Source organism: Pantherophis guttatus, chromosome 1 (genome assembly GCF_059756535.1).
Source record: "Pantherophis guttatus breed Tessera chromosome 1, ASM5975653v1, whole genome shotgun sequence".
NCBI classification, from domain to species: domain Eukaryota; kingdom Metazoa; phylum Chordata; class Lepidosauria; order Squamata; family Colubridae; genus Pantherophis; species Pantherophis guttatus.
This window is the reverse complement of record NC_142063.1, coordinates 9,259,464-9,282,935: the sequence shown is the minus strand read 5'-3', so window position 1 is coordinate 9,282,935 and position 23,472 is coordinate 9,259,464. Positions and strand designations below refer to the sequence as shown.

The 23,472-nt window shown below is 47.2% G+C and overlaps 1 protein-coding gene across 3 annotated transcripts in view; it reads right to left on the bottom strand.

Moving 5' to 3' along the window:
- SEMA6B (semaphorin 6B) overlaps positions 1–21,513 on the bottom strand; it is a 207,440-nt gene extending 185,927 nt beyond the window's left edge. Inside the window, exon 1 of one of the 3 annotated variants that reach the window (XM_060681688.2) lies at positions 21,383–21,513. The gene's annotated coding sequence lies outside the window, so the exon portion shown is untranslated. Of the gene's footprint in view, positions 1–16,944; positions 17,739–21,382 lie in introns of those variants that run through there. The other 2 variants (XM_060681685.2, XM_060681687.2) reach the window with 2 other exon arrangements.
- Positions 21,514–23,472: the final 1,959 nt, after the last annotated feature.

Below are 23,472 nucleotides of genomic sequence, written 5' to 3'. Positions count from 1 at the left end.
CTAAGCAGGTATATGCAAAAGTATGAAGGCTATTGCTTAAAGCATTGTAAGCCGCCCTGAGTCTCCGGAGAAGGGCGGCATATAAAAATAAATAAAATAAAATAAAATAAAATAAAATAAAATAAAATAATAAAGTAAAGTAAAGTAAAGTAAAGTAAAGTAAAGTAAAGTAAAGTAAAGTAAAGTAAAGTAAAGTAAAGTAAAGTAAAATAAAATAAAGTAAAGTAAAGTAAAGTAAAGTAAAGTAAAGTAAAGTAAAGTAAAGTAAAGTAAAGTAAAGTAAAGTAAAGTAAAGTAAAATAAAATAAAATAAAATAAAATAAAATAAAATAAAATAGAACACCGCATAGGGTCCCCCCGAAAGCCCTACTAAGCAGGTATATACAAAAGTATGAAAGCTATTGCTTAAAGCATTGTAAGCCGCCCTGAGTCTCCGGAGAAGGGCGGCATATAAATTGAACTAATAAATAAATAAATAAATAAATAAATAAATAAATAAATAAATAAATAAATGCCCATTAAGCAGTTGCAGGCTAGGCTGCCTCTTACCAGATTATCAGATTTTGACCCAGTTCAAAAACAGTAACTGTGAGAGGGACCTCGGAGTCCAAGCGGACGATCCCTTAAACAGGAGCCAGCCGTGTGCGGCAGCAACCACAAAAAGCTAACCCGGTCCTTGGTTGTATAAAAACAGAGGCATAGACTCAAAATCACATGAAATATTCGTCCCGCTTTATAAAGCCTTAGTAAGGATACACCTGGAATAACTGCATCCAGTTTTTGGTCCCCACATTACAAACAAGACGTTCAGACTTTGGAAAAAGCGCAAAGGAGAGCAACTAAGATGATGAAAGGTTTGGAGACCAAAACATACAAAGAACGGTTGCAGGATTTGGGTTTGGCCAAAGAAGGACTGGGGGTGGGACGACATGATAGCAGTATTCCAGGATTTGAGGTGCCACCACAAAGAAGAGGGGGAGGTCAATTTATTCTCCAAAGCACCTGAAGGCAGGACAAGAAACAACGGATGGAAACTAATGAAGGAGAGAAGCAACCTGGAATTAAGGAGAAACTTCCTAACAATGAGGACAATTAACCAGTGGAACAGCTTGCCACCAGAAGTTGTCGATGCCCCATCACTGGAGGCCTTTAAGAAGAGATTGGGATAGGGTGCCCTGCATGAGTAGGGGGTTGGACTAGAAGACCTCCAAGGTCCTTTTCCGGTTCTAATCTGAATTTTTTTTTTTTTAAATTTGATTTATATGCCGCCCTTCTCCGGAGACTCAGGGCGGCTTACAGTGCGTTAAGCAATAGCCTTCATACTTTTGTATATTTTATACAAAGTCAGCTTATTGCCCCCACAAACTGGGTCCTCATTTTACCTACCTTAGAAAGGATGGAAGGCTGAGTCAACCTTGAGCCTGGTGAGATTCAAACTTACTTTAATTGCAGACAGCTGGTGTTAAACTACAGTGCTTCTGTCTGTTGAGCTAAACCAGGCTCCTGGTTTGAAGATAAATTTGAATTTATCTTGACCGTTCCCTAGGCAGCATCTCTCGGCTGCCTCTCTCAAGGTCTTCCCCACATGCCATCACACACATACACAATCCCTTCCCTGCCTTGCAAGGAATTGCTCACTTCCAATTAAACGCCGGAGACAGATCCCAAATGGCTTTGAGTGTTGATTATTTCAGCAAAGAGAGAGAGAGAGAGACAGAGACAGAGAGGCAAAGAGAGAGAGAGAGAGAGACGGAGGGAGGGAGAGAGGGAGAGAGAACGGGTGAAATGAAACCGTTATCCAGCAAAGCCAGCTATTTGACCAAGCTCACCTGTGTAAATTTACTCAAAAATAGGCCTCTCCATGTTCCAGGTAGCACACAGCTTAACCTAATTCCGGAGTCATGCGCTAAATCCCACAGCCAATCATTCAACACGCTGCCCGGGGGGATAACGGAATCCACCCAAGTCTACCAAATGCCAAAAAAGGTCTCACAAATTAGCAAATGGGTGATTGGCAGGTCGCTGCGTTACACACTCTCCGTGCGGTACTCGAACCAATATCCTGAATTACCGTTTAATGCGAAAGGCCGATGGAGGCCATACCGGCAGTCCTCGACGTATGAGTCCCCAACAGAGGCCCAAATTTACGTTTGCTAAGGGGAACGTGGGTTAAGGGGCTTTTGCCCCGTTTTATGACTTTTCTTGCCACCGTGGTTAAGCGAATCTCTGCAGCGGTTAAGTAAGCAACCCGGTTGTTAAGCGAATCTGGGTTCCCCATCGACTTTGCTTGTCAGAAGGTGGCAAAAGCAGATAAGATAATGGATATTGTCTTTCTGGTTTTTTTACTGCGAGCACACTGGCCCGCATTAAAAATGAAATTCTGTTGCCTGCTCTCAAGAGAAAGTATATATCTACCCAAATATAGAATAGAATAGAATAGAATAGAATAGAATAGAATAGAATAGAATAGAATAGAATAGAATAGAGAATACGGAATATGGAATACACTCCTTCTTGTTTTCCTCCCCCTCTTCCTTCTCCCCCTCTTCTCCTTCTTCTCCCACTCCTCCTCCTCCTCTTCCTTTTCCCCATTCTCCTCCTCCTCCTCCCTTTCTTTCTCCTCCTCCTCTTCCTCCTCCTCCTCCTCCTTCTCCTCCCCCTCTTCCTTCTCTTCCTTCTCCCATTCCTCCTCCTCCTCCTCTTCCTTCTCCCCATTCTCCTCCTCCTCCTCCCCATCTTCCTTCTTCTCCTTCTCCTGCTCCTCCTCCCTCTCCTCCTTCTCCTCTTCCTCCCCCTCTTCCTTCTCCTCCTTCTCCCACTCCTCCTCCTCCTCCTCCCCCTCTTCCTTCTCTTCCTTCTCCTCCCCCTCTTCCTTCTCCTCCTTCTCCCACTCCTCCTCCTCCCTCCTCCTCCTCCCCCTCTTCCTTCTCCTCCCCCTCTTCCTTCTCCTCCTTCTCCCATTCTTCCTCCTCCTTCTCTTCCTCCTCCTTCTTCTCTTCCTCCTCTTCCTTCCCCTCTTCCTCCCCCTCCTGCTCCTCCCCCTCTTCCTTCTCCTCCTTCTCCTGCTCCTCCTCCCTTTCCTCCTCCTCCTTCTCCTCCTTCCTTCTCCTCCTTCTCCCATTCCTCCTCCTCCTTCTCCTCCTCCCCCTCTTCCTCCTCCCCCTCTTCCTTCTCCTCCCCCTCTTCCTTCTCCTCCTTCTCCCATTCTTCCTCCTCCTTCTCTTCCTCCTCCTTCTTCTCTTCCTCCTCTTCCTTCCCCTCTTCCTCCCCCTCCTGCTCCTCCCCCTCTTCCTTCTCCTCCTTCTCCTGCTCCTCCTCCCTTTCCTCCTCCTCCTTCTCCTCCTTCCTTCTCCTCCTTCTCCCATTCCTCCTCCTCCTTCTCCTCCTCCCCCTCTTCCTTCTCCCCATTCTCCTCCTCCTCCCCCTCTTCCTTTTCCTCCTTCTCCCACTCCTCCTCCTCCCTCCTCCTCCTCCCCCTCTTCCTTCTCCTCCTTCTCCCATTCTTCCTCCTCCTTCTCTTCCTCCTCTTCCTTGTCCTGCTCTTCCTTCCCCTCTTCCTCCCCTTCCTTCTCCTCCTCCTCTTCCCTCTCCTCTTCCTCCTCCTCCTCCTCCCCTCCCCCCTCTTCCTTCTCCTCCTCCTCCTCCCCATGGCTGTCTGGCTGCACCCCGTAGAAATCCCAGCACAAAGTGGGGGTGAGAGACAGGGCTTTGAAGAAAGCCCCCCCCTTGCATTCCTGCACAGGTTAAACCGGCTCTTTTCACTCCCCCAAATTAACACCTCTGTGCACCTCCAAAAACTGCTGTTAAAGTTTGCATTTTTTTTTTTTTTGAGTTGTTACTGTTGTGGATGAGGTGAGTTGGCTTCTGGAGTCTTAATCCCCAAATGGAGGAGGGGAAGGGAGTTGAGAGAGAAACGGGGTTGGTTGCCATCCCAGCTTGCTGGAAAACCGTCAGTCTTTCTTTGCTGCGCAATGGGCGTATGCTGCCCACTGATGAGTCAGAACTCGAACGCGAAGCCTCCGTCAAAGAAGGCCTACAGGTTGTCTTCCGCTTACGACCACCACCGAGCCCCCCCTACATTTCTGTGGCTAAGCGGGATGGCGGTTAACTGAATTCCGCCCCGTTTTACCACCTTCCTTGCCGCCGTTGTTAAGTGAATCACTGCAGTTGTTCATTGAGTCACACAGTTGTTAAGTGAATCTGGCTGCCCCGTGGTCTTCACTTGTCAGAAGGTCACAAAAGGAGATCACGTGACCCCAGGCCATTGCAACCGTCATAAATACGAGTCAGTTGCCAAGCATCCAAATTTTGATCAGCTGACCCCGGGGAGGCTGCAACAGTTGTGTGAAAACCAGCCATAAGTCACGTTTTTCCAGTGCCATTGTAACGGTCACTAAATGAACTGTTGTAAGTCAAGGACTATCTGTACTGATGAGTCCAAAACTTTGATAGAGAATGACCACTTAACACAAAATTTCTCAACCTTGGCAATTTTATGAGGGGCGGACTTCAACTCCCAGAATTCTCCAGCCAGCTGGGGAATTCTGGGAGTTGAAGTCCATACCTCATAAAGTTGCCAAGGTTGGGAAACCCTGATCTAACCCTGATCTAACCCTCATACACTGATCTAACCAGTGTGAAAACTGGTCATAAGTCACTTTTTTCAGGGCCGTCGCTAACAAATGGTCACTAAACAAACAGATGTAAATTGAGAATCGTCCATATCCAATTTTTGAGGACTGAGTCCAAAGCTTTGATAGAGAATGACAATATTTCTCAACCGTGGTATCTTTATGAGGGGTGGACTTCAACATCCAGAATTCCCCAGCCATAGCTGGCTAGGGAATTGTGGGAGTTGAAGTCTATCCCTCATAAAGTTGCCACGGTTGACAAACCCTGATCTAATCCTGATCTAACCCTCAAACACTGATCTAACCACTAGGCTATCTTCCTTGTCTTGTCTATGCTGGCTGGGGAATTCTAGAAGTTGAAGTCCACCCAAATAGTCCAAAATAAAATAAAATAAAATAAAATGAAATGAAATAAAATAAAATAAAATAATAAAATAAAATAAAATAAAATAAAATAAAATGAAATGAAATGAAATGAAATGAAATGAAAGAAATAAAATAAAATAAAATAAAATAAAATAAAATAAAATAAAATAATAAAATAAAATAAAATAAAATAAAATAAAATATGAAATAATGAAATGAAATGAAATAAAAAATAAAATAAAGTTAAATTAAATTAAATTTGTGAGCGCTCCATCTCTGGAGATTTTTAAGAAAAGACTGGACAGCCATTTGTCCAGAATCGTATAGGGAGTCCCACTTAAACAGGGTTGGACTAGATGACCTTTCAGCTCCCTTCCAACTTTGTTCTGCTGTAATTCTGTCTGACAAAATGAAATGAAAAAATAAAATGAAGGAACAACAACATAAAATAACTAAAACGAAATAATAAAAAAAATAAAATAAAATAATTCGTGTTGCCCAAATAATCGAGCAATAGCTGCTTCTGAATTTTGAAAAATACTTTTTCAGCCCTTTCCTCTTGCTATCCCAATCGGTCACCTTTCTTTTTTTCTGTACTCCCTCAAGGCCCAAGGGACGCAAGTGGTAGAGTCCTCACAAGAGAAGCAAAGGCTGTACCACTTTTCTCTGTCAGCCTCTCTGTCAGCAGAGAGGGCAGGGCAATCACACACGCAAAAACACACAAACACAGCTTGTACTGTATCTGATGCAGATGTACACCGCCGCCCCTCTACATCCTTCCCTGCCTCTCGAAATTTCGTAGGGATGCAACCTCTCGGTCCCGTTTTGCAAATTTCGACTCGCAAGGCCCGGAAGCGGCATGCTAGTGGATTGTGATTTTACTGAACTACGGCTGCATAAAAATCTTGGTTTACGTAGGAAGAACCTGGCTAAAGAGAAATACACATAAAGCCTACGAAAAGAAAACAAAACAAATACTGTACCTTTACAGGGAGGATACATGGGGTGTGGCTAACTGATGAGGACTTACAAGTCCGAAATAGATCTATCTTAGTCTCCTTAGTCTCCCAATGGGCAGCGGAGTGTTTGCTGGCTGCCAGAAAAAAAAGCCTAGAAACTAGTGGATTGGGATTTCACTGAACTAGAGCTGCATAAAAATCTTGGTTTACGTAGGAAGAACCTGGCTAAAGAGAAATACACATAAAGCCTACGAAAAGGAAAGAAAACAAATATATTGTTAGCATTTAAGAAGCCCTCCGCTGCCTCTCTCTGGCCTTTGCCGCGTCATCCTGCAGCCTCGGTGACATAAATCTCCATCAGCCACGCAAATCGCTTTCCCAGGCCGGCCCCGTATCTCAAGAATGTGCTTATCTTGCCCGGCTTGAGAATTTGCCCCCCACCCCCCAAAAAAATATTCCAAGAAGCCGGAGTGAGCAAATGAAGGAACGACAGGGAGAGTTTGGCAGGCGAAAGAGAAGTCGCTTAAGTGGGAGGCAGACAAGGGTCTCTTTGATGAGAACAAATGTGATTTTTTCTTCTTGTTTTAAAATTTTCTTGCCTGGCTCAGAAGGGGACCCTTCCCCAGGACCAGGCTGGAGAAATCTGCAAATCTTCTCCCAATTTTTGACGTCTTTTGGGTCCTGGGGCCGAGCCAGCTCCCAGGCCACCGGCCCTCCAAGTTCAAAAAGTGATGGGTGAGCCAAATTCCCAGGGTGGCTCCCCAAAACATCTCCGGGATTGAGTTTCCGAGCTTCCAGTCCAGTTACATTGGGCTGTTCGGGTAATCCTCAACGTATGACCGCCATTGAGCCCAAAATTCCCGTTGCTAGGCCAGACAGTTGTTAAGTAAGTTTTGCCCCATTTTATGCCACAGTTAAGCTAACCACCACAGCTGTTGAGTTACATGGTTGTTAAGTGAATCTGGCTTCTTCCATTGACTTTGGGCTGCCAATTTGTCAGAAATGGTCTCCTGCTTGGGCGGGTGCTGAGGGTTGGACTAGATGACCTACAAGGTCCCTTCCCACTCTCTTAATCTGTTATCGGTCATCAGTGGGGAAAAACGGCCATAAGTCACTTTTTTCGATGCCGTTGTAACTTTGAGTGGTCACTAAACAAACTGTTGTAAGTCGAGGACTACCAGAATCCAAAGCTTTGATGGAGAATGACAATATTTCTCAACCTTGGCAACTTTATGAGGGGCGGACTTCAACTCCCAGAATTCCCCAGCCAGCATAGCTGGCTGGGGAATTCTGGGAGTTGAAGTCCGCCCCTCATAAAGTTGCCAAGGTTGGGAAACCCTGATCTAACCCTGATCTAACCCTCAAACCCTGATCTAACCAGTGTGAAAACTGGTCACAAGTCACTTTTTCCAGGACCGTCACTAACGAACAGACACTAAACAAACAGATGTCATTTAATTAATTAAATTTAATTCATTAAATTTATATGCCGTAAGTTGAGAATCGCCCGTATCCGACTTTCCTGTGGTTCTCAGAAGGAAAGCATTGCGATGATGAAACCCAGACGTTGTAAGAGTCTGATGGAAGAATTTTTGGATGCTGGGCAGATGCCAACCTCCCCAGGTCCCAGGAGAACAGTTCACACAAGTTCTTGGCCTCTGAGAAACTCCAGAAGTCTGGAGGTTGGCCTCCGAGCTAGACGAGAAATTAAGAGACTATACGCCCCAACCCAGGCTGAATAACGGAGTCACAGAGTTGGAAGGGACCTTGTAGGTCATCTAGTCCAGCCCCCTCCTCAAGTCGGAGACCCTAGTCCATTTCAGACAAATGGTTGTCCAGTCTCTTCTTAAAAGCCTCCAGTGATGGAGCAACCACAACTTCTGGAGGCGAGTCGTTCAGAATAATGGAATAACGGAGTTGAACTACAGATTAACAGAGTGGGAAGGGACCTTGTAGGTCATCTAGTCCAACCCCCCCCCAAAAAAAGCAGGAGATCCTACACCATTTCTGACAAAAGGGCAGTCCAGTCTCTTCTTGAAAGCCTCCAGTGATGGAGCTACCCACGACTTCCGAAGGCAACTTCTGTTCCAAGGGTTGATTGTTTTGTCAGAAAATTCCCTCCTTATTCCGGGCTGGCTTGACCCCATCTTTGCGGTTTTAAATTTGTAATTGGGTTTTAACTGGGTTATTTTAAATCGATGGCCGAAATTATTAATTAATTAATTAATTATTAAATTATTGATGTTTTTTTAAAACTGCTTTTAAATTTTATATGGTGCGTTTTACCGCGGCTGTTCACCGCCCTGAGTCCTGTTGGAGAAGGGTGGTATACAAATTAAATAAATAAATAAATAAATAAATAATAATAATAATAATAATAATAATAATAATAATAATAATAATAATAATAATAATAATTTTCAGGTTGAATCTCTCTCCTTGGTCAGTTTCCATCCATTATTCCTTCTTCTGGCCTTCGGATGCTTTGGAAAATAGCTTGACCCCCTTCCTCCTCTCTGTGGCAGCCCCTCAAATATTGGAAGATGCTATCCTGTCTCCCCTGGTCCTTCTCTTCACTAGACTAGCTATGCCCAGTTCAGATTTAGAAGGGAATTCCTCTAGTTCAGTGTTTCTCAACCTTGGAAGCTTGAAGATGGGTGGACTTCAACTCCCAGAATCCCCCAGCCAGCGCTGCTGGCTGGGGGATTCTGGGAGTTGAAGTCCACCCATCTTCAAGCTACCAAGGTTGAGAAACACTGCTCTAGTTCAGCACACTCACTGCTCCCGGAGGAGACCCTATATCAGTGATGGCGAACCTTTTTGGCACCGAGCGCCCAAACCAGGATGCACATGCAATTATGTGCATGTGTGCGCACGCCAGAGCACCAGAAACCTGAAGACTTTTGGCTGTTTTTGGCTGTTTTTCGGGCCATTTTCAAGTCGTTTTTCAGGCTGTTTTTCAAGCTGTTTTTCGGGCTGTTTTCAAGCCATTTTTCAGGCTGTTTTGGGGGCCATTTTTGGGCAGTTTTCAGGCTGTTTTTCAGGCCATTTTCAAGCTGTTTTTCAGGCTGGTTTTGGGCTGTTTTCAGGCCATTTTCTTGGGCCGTTTTAGGCTGTTTTCAGGCTCTTTTGGGGCTCTTTTTTTGGGCCATTTTCAAGCCATTTTTCAGGCCATTTTCAGGCTGCTTTTTTGGGCCGTTTTTGGGCAGTTTTCAGGCTGTTTTTCAGGCCATTTTTCAAGCCGTTTTTCAGGCTGGTTTTGGGCTGTTTTCAGGCCATTTTCTTGGGCCGTTTTAGGCTGTTTTCAGGCTCTTTTGGGCTTTTTTTGGGGGGCCATTTTCAGGCTGTTTTTTTGGGGCCATTTTTGGGCAGCTTTCAGGCTGTTTTTCAGGCCATTTTTCAAGCCGTTTTTCAGGCTGGTTTTGGGCTGTTTTCAGGCCATTTTCTTGGGCCGTTTTAGGCTGTTTTCAGGCTCTTTTGGGGCTCTTTTTTGGGGGGCCATTTTCAAGCCATTTTTCAGGCCATTTTCAGGCTGTTTTTTGGGGGCCATTTTTGGGCAGTTTTCAAGCTGTTTTTCAGGCCATTTTTCAAGCCGTTTTTCAGGCTGGTTTTGGGCTGTTTTCAGGCCATTTTCTTGGGCCGTTTTAGGCTGTTTTCAGGCTCTTTTGGGCTTTTTTTGGGGGGCCATTTTCAGGCTGTTTTTTTGGGGCCATTTTTGGGCAGCTTTCAGGCTGTTTTTCAGGCCATTTTTCAAGCCGTTTTTCAGGCTGGTTTTGGGCTGTTTTCAGGCCATTTTCTTGGGCCGTTTTAGGCTGTTTTCAGGCTCTTTTTGGGCTCTTTTTTTGGGCCATTTTCAAGCCATTTTTCAGGCCATTTTCAGGCTGTTTTTTGGGGGCCATTTTTGGGCAGTTTTCAAGCTGTTTTTCAGGCCATTTTTCAAGCCATTTTTCAGGCTGGTTTTGGGCTGTTTTCAGGCCATTTTCTTGGGCCGTTTTAGGCTGTTTTCAGGCTCTTTTTGGGCTCTTTTTTGGGCCATTTTCAAGCCATTTTTCAGGCCATTTTCAGGCTGTTTTTTTGGGCCGTTTTTGGGCAGTTTTCAGGCTGTTTTTCGGGCCATTTTCAAGCCATTTTTCAGGCCATTTCAGGGTGTTTTGGGTTGTTTTTTGGGGGGGGCTGTTTTTGGGCCGGTTTTTTGGGGTTGTTTTTGGGCCAATTTTGGGCCGAAAAATGGGCTAGAAACCACCCAGAAATGGCCCGGAAAACAGCTTAAAAACGGCTGAGAAAATGGCCTGGATTTTGGCCATTTTCAGGCTGTTTTCCAGTGTTCCGACACCCGTGAAGACCAACTGGCCAGCATGCCATAGGTTTGCCATCAGGGCCCTATATCATTCCAGACCAACTTCTTCTTGAAAGCCTCCAGTGATGGAGCTACCCACAACTTCTGGTGGCAAGCAATTCCACTGGTAAATTGTCCTCACCGTCAGGAAATTCCTCCTTAGTTCTAATTTGGTTCTCTCCTTGATTAATTTCCATTCATTCTTCTTGCCTTGAAGCACTTTGGAAAATAGCTTGACCCCCCCTTCTTCTTTGGGGAAGCCCCTCAAAAATACCCGAAGACTGCTATCATGTCTCTCCTAGTCCGTCTTTTCATTAAACTAGACATGTCCAGTTCCTGCAACTGTTCATTGTATGTTTTTTAGCCTCCAATCCCCTGATCTGCTGGGAGTTTTTTTTTAGTTTTCCGTTTTTCGAAGGGTTTTAATTGGAGTATTTTAATTAACTAAAATTAATTTATTTATTTTATTGCGCGATGCTTTTTATTTTTTTGTGAGCCGCCCCGAGTCCTTCGGGAGAAGGGCGGCATATAAATTTGATTAAATAAATAAATAAATAAATAAATAAATAAATAAATAGCTCTGGTGGCTCAGCAGACTAATTAACATCCACTTACATCTGCTGCCTGCAATTACTGTAAGTTCCAATCTCACCAGGCTCAAGGTTGACTCAGCCTTCCATCCTTTCTAAGGTAGGTAAAATGAGGACCCGGATTGTGGGGGCAATAAGCTGACTTTGTATAAATATACAAAAGGATGAAGGCTATTGCTTAACACACTGTAAGCCGCCCTGAGTCTCCGGAGAAGGGCGGCATATAAATCAAATTTTTTTAAAAAATATAAATAAATAAATAAATAAATAATCATCTCCGTTGCTCTTCTCCACACTCTTTCCAGAGTCTCAACATCTTTTTTTTATATCGTGGCGACCAAAACTGGATGCAATAGCCACAGCACTTAAGACTTATATACCGCTTTACAGCTCCCTCTAAGGCGGTTTACGGAGTCAGCCTATTGTCCCCCCCCCCAATCTGTCTCCTCATATTCGAAGTGCGTTTTTTTACGGAGGCATTATAAAGCGGTGGGAACGCTTCGAGTAAGCCAGAGGAGACTGGCTTTGCTTTTCTCCAGCAAAAGAGGACGGAGATTATTTCTCCAGCCGACTCGGAGAAGCCCTCCAGCCATGCTCAGGAGCTGTGGGTTCTCCCACCACCGAGCCTAAAACGGTGAGCTCATCCGCGGCTCTCGGGCTTCTGTTCTTGTCGTTTCCCCTTCCTCTCCTTTCTCCTCTACCCACCCAACCTGCTTTCCCGGGCAGAGGTCCAAAATATTCACGTTGGGGCAGGCAGCTGTTAAAGGGCCAGTCTTAAGCCGACAATGAAGGTTAAGGAGGATGGGAGGTTTGGGGGGGGGGGTGAAAATCACGAGATGAGCCCCGGGTTCAAGAGAGCAGTGATTCACCAAAAATTCTGATTAAGCAGCCTCCTGGCTCTTTAAGCCAAAGAGTCATTCATTTCAGCCGGGCTCCTTCCCTCGTCCCCCTTCTCAATCCTGCAGCCCCCACCCGCTAAAATTTGCTCTGTGTTAACCCAGAGATTGGACCACCGTTTGTCTGAAACGGTATAGGAGGGGGGTCAGGCTCGAAGACCTCTAAGGTCCTTGCCGACTCTTGTTATATCCGTATTTTAGATTCCGTCTTCTGTCAACCCCCCAAAGGCATCGCTGTCGCAAAAGCAGAAAGCCTTCCTCGACTTACACAGGTAGTTCTCGACTTACGGCCGTTCATTGAGTGATCGCTCGAGGTTACGACGGCCCTAAAAAAAAAGGTGACGGATGACCGTTTTTCACGCTGATTGACCGTTGCAAACATGCCTGTGGTCACGTGATCAAAATTCAGACATGTGACAGCTGACTCATGTTTATGACGGTTGCAGTGTCCCAGGGTCATTTCCTCCTTCCTTCCTTCCCTCCTGCTCGCCCTTCATTTTTTTCCCTTCCTTCCTTCCTTCCTTCCTTCCTCTTTCTTTCCTTCCTTCCTTACTCTTCCTTCCTTCCATACTCTTTCTTTCCTTCCTTCCTCTTTCTTCCTTCCTCTTCCTTCTTTCCTTCCTCTTCCTTCCTTCCTTCTGTCCTTCCTTCCTTCCTTCCTCTTTCTTTCCTTCCTTCCTTCCTTCCTCTTTCTTCCTTCCTTCCTTCCTCTTTCTTTCCTTCCTTCCTTCCTTCCTTCCTCTTCCTTCCTTCCTTCTGTCCTTCCTTCCTCTTCCTTCCTTCCTTCCTTCCTCTTTCTTTCCTTCCTTCCTCTTTCTTCCTTCCTTCCTCTTCCTTTCTTACTTTTTCTTTCCTTCCTTCCTTCCTTCCTTTTTCTTCCTTCCTTCCTTACTCTTCCTTCCTTCCATACTCTTTCTTTCCTTTCTTCCTTCCTTCCTCTTTCTTCCTTCCTTCCTTTCTTCCTTCCTTCTTCTTCCTTCCTTCCTCTTTTTTTCCTTCCTTCCTTCCTGACAAAGTCCACAGGACAGCCATATTCATTTAAAAACCGTGTGACTCCCCTGAGAACTGCAGTGATTCCCTTAACAACGGTGGCAAGAAAAGTCATAAAATGGGGCAAAACTCATTCAACCAGCGTCTTCCTTAGCCACAGAAATGTTGGGCTCCATGTTGGTCGTAAATCGAGGACTCCCCGTAAACGTTCAGCGTTCCTGGCTGTAGCCTCAGATCAGACAAACTGGCCAAGAGAATTCCTGAGCATATACAGAGTACGCCTCTCGCTCCGCGCATGCAATGTTTGCCGAGATCTCAGAGGGCGCGGGGAAAGGAAAGGTTTCCCAGGTACAAAAAGACCCTCCCTCAATTTTTCTCCCTTCCCCCGCAAAGCACAAACGAGAGACGTGTTCCTTGAAACAAACCCAAGTTTAACCTAGTTTCCCCAATTAACTCCTTTCCAGCACCTTGAACTCAGTGTTCTCAAAAGGGTGGACTTAATTAATTAATTAATTAATTAGTTTTGTTCATTTATTCATTCATGCATTCCCTCCCTCCTTCCTTTTCTCACTTCCATCTCCTTCCTTCCTTCCTTCCCTCCCTCCCTCCTTCCCTCTTCCTTCCCTTCCCCTTTTCTTCCTTCCTTCTCTCTCTCCCTCCTTCCTTCCTTTTCTCACTTCTATCACCTTCCTTCCCTCCTTCCCTCTGCCTTCCTTTCTTCCCCCCTCTCTCTCCCTCTTTCCTTCCTTTTTTCACTTCCATCTCCTTTCTTCCTTTACTCCCTCCCTCTTTCCCTCTTCCTTCCTTTCCCTTCCCTTCCTTCCTTCTCTCTCCCTCCTTCCTTCCTTTTCTCACTTTCATCTCCTTCCTTCCCTCTCTCACTCCCTCCTTCCCTCTGCCTTCCCTTCTTCCCCCCTTTCTCTCCCTCTTTCCTTCCTTTTTTCACTTCCATCTCCTTTCTTCCTTTACTCCCTCCCTCCTTCCCTCTTCCTTCCTTTCCCTTCCCTTCCTTCCTTCTCTCTCCCTCCTTCCTTCCTTTTCTCACTTTCATCTCCTTCCTTCCCTCTCTCACTCCCTTCTTCCCTCTGCCTTCCCTTCTTCCTCCCTTTCTCTCCCTTTCCTTCCTTTTTTCACTTCCATCTCCTTTCTTCCTTTACTCCCTCCCTCCTTCCCTCTTCCTTCCTTTCCCTTCTCTTCCTTCCTTCTCTCTCTCCCGCCTTCCTTTTTTCACTTCCATCTCCTTCCTTCCCTCCTCCCTCCCTCCCCCCCCTTTCTTCCTAAATGGCCATGCCATGCCAAATCTTGCCGAAGGATTGCCTTACTTGGGCTTAACAGACTGTGTGAACGCAAGGGTATACAAGGTTGCTACACAGGGTTGTATGAAGCCAGCCTAAGCAACTTGGAAATGGAGTCCCGCCTGGGGGGGCAGAGAAACATGAGGAGGGGGGGGCTGGAGCAGGCCCCAGTCGACCCCCAAAGCCATAAAGAGTCTGAAAACAGAAGGAGTCGCAAGAACATGGTTCCCTTGAGCATACAAAGACTATTTGTCTATTCTTGGGCGGGGGGTTGGACTAGATGACCTACAAGGTCCCTTCCAACTCTGTTCTGTTCTGTTCTTGAGGAAGAAGAGTTGCAGCCCCAGATCAGGGCCAGAAGTGGGGTTCCTGGGCCTCTTTTGGTAAGGCCAAGCCTCCCCCCCTTCCTGGGTGTTCGCTTTTGAACCCGGGTCCTCCGAAAACGCCAAATGAGCCGCAAGTAGGGAACCAAGATCGAAGCACGGGCATTTCCCAGGAGAGGGAGGGTGACACCCCTGGGTGGAGAGGCCCGCAAAAGAAGGACCAGGAAACAGGAAAGGCTCTTCTCTACCGGTGTCTGCCTCCACCCCATCCCCCGTTTCCCCACTTTGTGACGGAGCTGGCATCAAGCCCCATCCGCCCCTCCCTTACCGCTGCATGGAGGGGACCGCCTGTGGCTGGTTCTCTCAGCCCCACATTCCTCCAGATATGAAGTATACAACTGGATGGGACAAACTGGGCCCCTTCCTTCCTTCCTTCCTTCCTTCCTTCCTTCCTTCCTTCCTTCCTTCCTTCTTCCCCTTCCCTTCATCCTTCCTTCCCTCCTGCCCTCCCTTCCTCCTTTCTCCTTCTTTCCTATCCTCCCTACTTCCCTTCCCTCCTTTCTTTCTTCGCTCCCTCCCTTTTCTCACTTCTCTGTCTTCCCTCCCTCCCTTTTCTCACTTCTATGTCCTTCCTTCCTCCCTCCTTCCCGCTTCCTTTCCTTCCTTCCTTCCTTTCTTCCCTCTCTCCAGCCTTCCTTCCTTCCTTTTCTCAGTTCCATCTCCTTCCTTCCTTCACTCCCTCCCTCATTCCTGCTTCCTTTCCTTCCCTTCTTCCTTCCCTCTCTCCCGCCTTCCTTCCTCCTTCCTCCCTTTTCTCACTTCCATCTCCTTTCTTCCTTCCTTCCCTCCCTCATTCCCGCTTCCTTCCCTTCCCTTCTTCCCTTCTTCCTTCCTTCCCTCTCTCCCGCCTTCCTTCCTCCTTCCTCCCTTTTCTCACTTCCATCTCCTTCCTTCCCTCCCTCCCTCCTTCCTCCCTTCCTCCTTTCTTCTTCCTTCCTTTTCTGACTTCCATTTCCTTCCTTCCTTCCTTCCCTCACTTCCATGTCCTTCCTCCCTCCCTTCCTCCTTTCTTCTTCCTTCCTTTTCTGACTTCCATTTCCTTCCTTCCTTCCCTCACTTCCATCTCCTTCCTTCCCTCCCTCCTTCCTCCCTTCCTCCTTTCTTCTTCCTCCCTTTTCTGACTTCCATTTCCTTCCTTCCTTCCTTCCTTCCTTCCTTCCTTCCTTCCTTCCTTCCTTCCTTCCTTCCTTCCTTCCTTCCTTTTCCCATGTCCTTCCTCCCTCCCTTCTTCCACCCAGCTACCTAGATTCTTCAAGAAAGGGGCGGCTCACAGGATTTGGGAGCCCTGGGTGGGTGGGTGGGTTAGTGACTTGGCCTGTGCCACCAGAGATGCTTTCCAGCCTCGTCCCTCCCTCCGATTCTCCTTCTCGGCTGCATCATCCTCATCACCTTCTTCTTTCGGTCGCCTCCTTTTCTACAAAGCCACCCCATTTCTAGCACGATCTGGGGGTGGGGGGGTTCCTGGCTTTCGGGGGAGGGAGGGAGAGAGGGGGGGAGACCAGAGAGGCTCGGCCTTCCCCCCCCCAGCTGACAATGGAAACAATGGCCAAGATCAGAAGGGATTAACCCTGTTTAAATATTCTCTCCTATAATTCGGGGTCGGGTGGGTGGGGGGGAGACAAAATAACACACAAAAAAAAAAATCCGGATCCACCAAAGAGGCTGCCAAGCATCATCCTTGCTGCAAAGCCCCTTCTCCCCCTCACCCCACTCCCACCCCCCAAAAAACCCTCCCCACGGTGGGGGAGGGGGGTGCCCAAAAGAGCAGGGATGGTCACCCACCCACGCGCAAGGATCCATCCATCCAGCCCTTCCAAAATAAAATAAAATAAAATAAAATAAAGCCCCCCACCACGGTCCGCGAAATAGCCGGATCCAGAGCCCGGGAGCTCCAGGAATTGACCGCCGGGTCCAAAGCATCATTTCAAAAGTCATCGCAAGGGCTGAAGGTGGGTGGGGGGGGTGGGGGGGTGAGTGGGTGGGGGGGCTCTTTGGGAGGAGAGGAAGTGGGGCCACCTTGGCTTAATCTGGCGGATTTGCGACACATATCCAACCTCGTTGCAGCCCCCTTGACAGCAAGCGAGGCCGGGCTCCACGCAAAACCCCCAGACCCAATTTCTCTCTCTCTCTCTCTCTCTCTCTTTCTCTCTCTCTCTTTCTTTCTCTCTCTCGTTACCTTTGAAGCCCGAGCAAATTTGGGTGGGTGGGTGGGGGGGATATGTTCCTTTGCGCAATTCCGATCCTATCTCCCCCCCCTCTTTTTTTTTTAAATTAGCCGTATCCTATAAAGTTTGCAAGCGTTTAAAACAGGGGTGGAGGGGAGGAAGGAAAGAAGGAAGGAAAGAGACGGATGAAAGGAAACACCGCTCCCCCCTTTTTTTGGGGAGGGGGGAAGAGAGAGAGAGGAGGGGGGGAAAGCGAAAAGAGACCCCCTCCCCACGCGAATACGATCCTTTCCCCCCCCACCCCCACCCAAGAAAGAAGGAATCTAGTCTTACCTTTGACTCGCTTTCCGGAGATCTTCCCCGAGAGGGTTTGAAATCTGGTGGCGTTGCAGTCGGATGGCTCGTTTCCCCAAACTCTCCGAAGCCTTTTGAGGGGAGGGGAGAGGAGGGGAAGGGGAAGGAAGGGAAAGGAGAGGGGGGGGGATCCGCGGAGGACTCCTCCTCCTCCTCCTCCCTCTCCCCCCCTCTCTCTCTTTCGCCCCCCCTCCCCTCCTCCCTTTCCACCTGTCCTCAAGCCTTCACATGGCTTGTCTGCGATCGTCCCAGAGACAACAGCGGGGCTCAACCCGGGTTAGAGAACAAGGGGAGGGGGGGGGAAGAAATGTAAAGCAAACGCCCCCTCCTCTATTTCCCCCCCTCTCCTCCTCCTCCTCTGCTCCTCCTTCCCAGCAACTCGCTGCCAACTCGGTGATCATGCCATTGCAAAAAAAAATGAAATCAAATTAAAATAAAAGCAGAGCCCCCCCTGGGGGAGGGAAAGGGGGGGCTGGGGGGGTTAGTGTTTGTGCATGAGGAGGGGTCTTAAGATGATTCTGGAGGGCTCCCTCCCCTTCCCCACCCCTTCTTGGGTTTCTTTCAGCTGCTAGGTAGGGAAGATCAAGGGGGGAGCAGCAGAGGCTGGATAGAAAGAAGGGGGCCGGGGGTGGGTGGGCTAATGCTGGGGAGAATCCCCCCCCCACACCCCACCCCAAATCCACCCCACCCGCTTCTGCTCCAGCGGCGGCGGCGGCAGCGGCGGCGGCAGCAACGCAGATCGCGAACCGGCAGCAGCGCTGCTTGCAAAAAGTGACAAGAGTCGGCGGCAAAACCCGGACTGGAATTCTTCTCGCCTTGTTTTGTTTTGGGTTTTTTTTTTTTGGATCCGGACTGCTTTTTCGCGAGGCCGGAGTTGGGCCGGCGGTCCTCGACTTGCGACCGCGAGAGAAAAATCACACCCCCTCGAACCAGATTTCCGCAAGGCGACGGTGGAGGGAGTCCCGTTTTAACGACCATCCTTGCCGCCGTCGTTGCGGTGGTTCAGTTAGTCGCGGGTCGGGTTAAGTGAAACTGATCAGAAGGTCGCAAAACGGGGATCGCGTCTCACACATACACGCACTAAAGGCGTGCCGGTTGCTAAGCGGCCGGATTTTTGATCACGTGACCGTGGGGAAAAGCTGCGACGGTCGTAAGTGTGAAAAACGGACTTTGTGCCGTGCTGTTGTAACTTCGAACGGTCACTAAACGAACAGCTATAAGTTGCGTTCCCTAACCGCCCTTCCTTTGCGAAGATCAGGTTGGCTCGGGAAGGATTCGGGCCGGGGAAGGCAACATTTGGTGCTCCTTCCTTATTCGGTCGCTAAACAAATCGTTGTAAGTTGAGGACTACCTGTAGAAAGGAGCAGGGTGGGCGTTGGACCATTCGACCTGGACTCCTTTCCTTTCTCTTTCTCTTATTTTCTACGATCTCATAGAACAAGCTTTCCCTTGGGTTTCATTAATAGAGAATAGAGCTGGAAGGGACCTTGGAGGTCATTTAGTCCAACCCGCTGCTCAAGCAGGAAGCCCTATACCGTTCCAATCAAGTGGCTGTCCAGTCTCTTCTTAAAAACGTCCAGTGATGGAGCACTCACAACTTCTAGTGGCAAGCTGTTCCACTGGATAATTGTCCTCACTGTTAGGAAGTTTCTCCTTAATTCCAGGTTGCTTCTCTCCTTGATTAGTTTCCATCCTTTGCTTCTTGTCCTGCCTTCAGGTGCTTTGGAGAATAGGTTGACCCCCCTCCTCTTTGGGGCAGCCCCTCAAATACTGGAAGACTCCGATCATGTCTCCCCTAGTCCTTCTTTTCTCCAGACTGGCCATACTCAATTCTGGAAACCCTTTTTCATATGTTTTAGTCTCCAGGCCCTTAATCTTCTTTGTTGCTCTTCTCTGCACTTTTGAAGAGGGGCGAACCCCATTCTTGGGAGGGGATTCTAAACCGTGGTTTAAAGTGTGGGAAGTCAATGGATCAGGGTTAAGCCATTCGTGGCACAGCCAAGGCATTGGGAGGTGAGTGAGTTTGCAGGCTGGCGGATGAAGTGATGGATTTCAGGTCTGACTTGCTTAGCTGGCTGGCAGAGATAACGGGTTCTGCCACTTCTGAAGAGCTTCAGGGTTTGTGCAGGGAAAAAAAAAATATAGAACATTGTTTAGTCTGGAGCAGAGATTTGCAACCATGGCAACTTTCAGAAAGGTGAACTTCAAGTCCCAGAATTCCCCAGCCGGCATTTCTGGACTTCAACTCCCAGAATTCTCCAGCCAGCATTTCTGGACTTCAATTCCCAGAATTCTCCAGCCGGCATTGCTGGACTTCAACTCCCAGAATTCTCCAGCCTTCATTTCTGGTCTTCAACTCCCAGAATTCCCCAGCCGGCATTTCTGGACTTCAACTCCCAGAATTCCCCAGCCGGCATTTGTGGACTTCAACTCCCAGAATTCTCCAGCCTTCATTTCTGGTCTTCAACTCCCAGAATTCCCCAGCTGGCATTTCTGGACTTCAACTCCCAGAATTCTCCAGCCGGCATTTCTGGACTTCAACTCCCAGAATTCCCCAGCCGGCATTTCTGGACTTCAACTCCCAGAATTCTCCAGCCGGCATTTCTGGATTTCAACTCCCAGAATCCCCCAGCCGGCATTTGTGGACTTCAACTCCCAGAATCCCCCAGCCGGCATTTGTGGACTTTAACTCCCAGAATTCTCCAGCCGGCATTTGTGGACTTCAACTCCCAGAATTCCCCAGCCGGCATTTGTGGACTTCAACTCCCAGAATTCCCCAGCTGGCATTTGTGGACTTCAACTCCCAGAATTCCCCAGCAGGCATTTCTGGACTTCAACTCCCAGAATTCCCCAGCCGGCATTTGTGGACTTCAACTCCCAGAATTCCCCAGCCGGCATTTGTGGACTTCAACTCCCAGAATTCCCCAGCCGGCATTTGTGGACTTTAACTCCCAGAATTCCCCAGCCAGCATTTGTGGACTTCAACTCCCAGAATTCCCCAGCCGGCATTTGTGGACTTCAACTCCCAGAATTCCCCAGCCAGCATGCTCTTGGGAATTGAAGTTCATACATCCTGTTGTGGGCTTCTGGGAGTTGAAGTCCCTAGAACATAAGCCATGGCTGGCTGGGGAATTGTGGGTCTACTCATCTTGAAGCATGCTTGACTAGGGAATTCTGGGAGTTGAAGTCCACCCATCTAAAAGTTTTAAAAACCCTGTTTTGGAGACACAAACCTCCATTCCAGATGTTGTCCAGGGTTCAAGGGGATTTTATGCCAAATGAAACCCAGCCACTGGCCAGCCAAGCCAAGCCAAATGCTTATGCATTCTGCAGGATGTTTGTCTCTAGCTCCTGTGGCACGAATTCAGTCCTGGTTGATAAATAAATCATGGTTTATGCACTCCGTGCAATAGTCCTATCCCGGTTCATCATGGCTACATCCACAAGACAAGAAGGAGACAACCTTATTCTCCAGCACCGGAAGGCAGGAGGAGAAACAATGGATGGAAACCAGTGATGAAATCTAAAATTTGTTACTACAGGTTCTGTGGGCGTGGCTTGGTGGGGGAGGGGGTAATGTGACTGGGTGGGCGTGGCAATTTTTATTTTTTTTAACTTTTTTAAAAGCATTTTTTCTACAACCTCGAAGAGGTTGTAAAAAATTGCTTTCAAAAGGCTCTGACAATCCCAGCTGAGTTGCCTGATCGGCAGAGGCTTTTTTTCTTTTAAATGCCTCTGGCGATCAGGCAACTCAGCTGGGATCGTCAGAGCCGTTTAAAAGAAAAAAAGGCTCTGATGATCGCGCTCAGGGGTGAAATCTAAAAATTTTTGCTACCGGTTCTGTGGGCGTGGCTTAATTAGTGGGTGGGGCTTGGTGATCAGGTGACTGGGTGGGCATGGCTTGTTGGTCAGGTGGGCGTGGCCAAGTCGACGTCACTTTGTTGCCCTTTTTTACCCTACAACAAAACACAACTGGCTCACCCACAATGGAAAAGCAGCTGTGCTAGACCCAAAATGGCCCCTGCTACAAGCAGGAACCTCACACAGCCACAAAAAGCCCAAAAAACCGACTTTCACACAAAATTCCACATACAGCTTTGTGAGATTTTGTGTGATTGTGTAGTTAGAGTGAAACACTACAGAAACACACAAAATCTCAGAAAGCTGCACAAATATTATTTTATTTTATTTTATTTTATTTTATTTCATTTCATTTCATTATTTTATTTTATTTTATTTTATTTTATTTTTATTTTTATTTTTATTTTTATTTTTATTTTTATTTTTATTTTTATATAAAAGCAGCTAAATTTAAAACTTCCTAAACTTTAAATGGCTAGGTCTAAAAAAAGAACAACTAGAAAAAAACCCCAATTAACTATTTTGTTTAAAGCTCCCAAAGGGGGAAAAAACTTACCCAATTGAAGGGACAAGGCAGGCAGGCAGATAGAGCTGCTCACCGATGAGCTTGATTGCAGGCAGGGAGATTCAGTTGCTTGCTGATGCAATGGATTGCAGGGATTACAGCAAGCGAAGCAAGGCAGGCATTGCGACCAGCAGCTAAGGTAAGCAAGCTGGAGGCTGAGGAGGGAAGGGATTTTTGCTACCGGTTCTCCGAACTGCCCGCCGCCATCGCTACCTACTCGCCCGAGCCAGTCCGAACCAGGAGGATTTCACCCCTGATCGCGCTGCTCAGCTGGGCATGGGGGGGGGCAGGGATTTTTGCTACCAGTTCTCCGAATCACCCGCCTCCATCACTACTGGATTGGGCGATCCGGTCCAAACCGGGAGCATCTCACCCCTGATGGAAACTACTAATCAAGGAAAGAAGCAACCTGGAATTAAGGAGAAATTTCCTGACAGTGAGAACAATTAACCAGTGGAACTACCTGACTCCAGAAATTGTGGGTGCTCCAACACCGGAGGTTTTTTAAGAAGAGATTGGACAACCATTTGCCTGAAATGATATAGGGTCTCCCTGCAAATAGGGTTGGACTAGAAGACCTCCAAAGTCCTTTTCAATCCTGTTGTTCTGTTAAGACTGCTTGCTGCCAATGCTTCTCTCTTTTTTTTTCAACTTTAGTTGTTGCATTCCATTCTTCCCACAAAAATTCGTGCACATTTTTTTTTTTTTTTTGCCGAGCGTTCTCAATCCTCCGTTCATTTTCCCAACAATTTAGCCTTCATGTGATACCCTCATTATGTGATGTGTTTCCGCCCCAGTCTGGGCACGCATACCTTTTTCCTCTGAAAAGGCTGAATCGCTCCTTTTCTTTTTTCCCCCCCAATTTCGCCTGCTTTTTCACATCGTTACGGCCGTCCAAATTTCCCCCGTTATTTTGCGATTTTTAAAAATAAAACCCACCCGGCCGCGTGCCAAATGAGTCACCCCGCATGCCGTTTCGCTCTAAAATAAAATAACGTTTTAAAAAAAATAAATTAGATTTTTTTCGACAGCTTTCTTTCGAACGCGCGATGATGAGGGGAGCCAAAAACGGCAGTGCGAAATTTCACAACATCGCAGGAATTCTCGGCGAAGGAAAGATCGTCGATGTGATTAGATCCCAGGAAAGGTTTACAGACAGGGAGTCCTCAACTTATGATGACGAACTTGACCAGAATTTTCGTTCTTAAACAAGGCGGTTGCTGAGTCATGCCCGATGTTACAACCTCTCCTTTTTTGCCACCGCTGTTAAGTGAATCACTGCAAATTAAGAGAATCACATGGTCGTTAAGTGGCTTCCTCTATGGACTATGCTTGTCGAAGCCGGCTGGGAATACTGTTCACGTGATGCTTGAGCCGTCATAAATACAGGAAGTCCTCGACTTGCAACAGTTCATTTAGTGACCGTTCGAAGTTACAACCGCACTGCAAAATGGGACGGGCGATCATTTTTCACAGTTATGACCGTTGCGGCATCATGTGATCAAAATTCAGACACTTGGCAACTGACTCATAGTTACGACCGTCGCAGTGTCCCAGGGTCACGTGATCCCCTTTTGCGACCCCCCCCCCAAGTCCACGGGGAAGCCAGATTCATTTAACAACCAAGTTCTTAACTCAACAACTGCATTGATTCACTTAACAACTGTTGGCAAGCAAGGACGTAAAATGGGACAAAACTCACTTCACAAAATGTCTCGCTTAGCAGCATACATTTGGGGCTCCATTTCGGTCGTAAATCGAGGACTAACAATATATGCTAGTGGTGAAGTGCCCAAAATTTTGATCATGTGACCATGGGGATGCCTTATCCGTTGTAAGTGGAGGACCGGTCAGAAGTCAGGAAACTTTGAATTCAATGAATTATTGTAAGTTGAGGACTAAATGAATAGACTGCTGAAATCCACTCTTTCCTTGATGATCCCAAATGTAACGGATCACCACCACTTAGGAAAAGTCAGGTGGGAGCTGGCTGAAAAATATAAAATATAAAATTGGACTGGAAAAAGAATAAATCAGACTGAAAAAAAAGAATTAAAAAATCAGATCAAGAGTTAATCTTA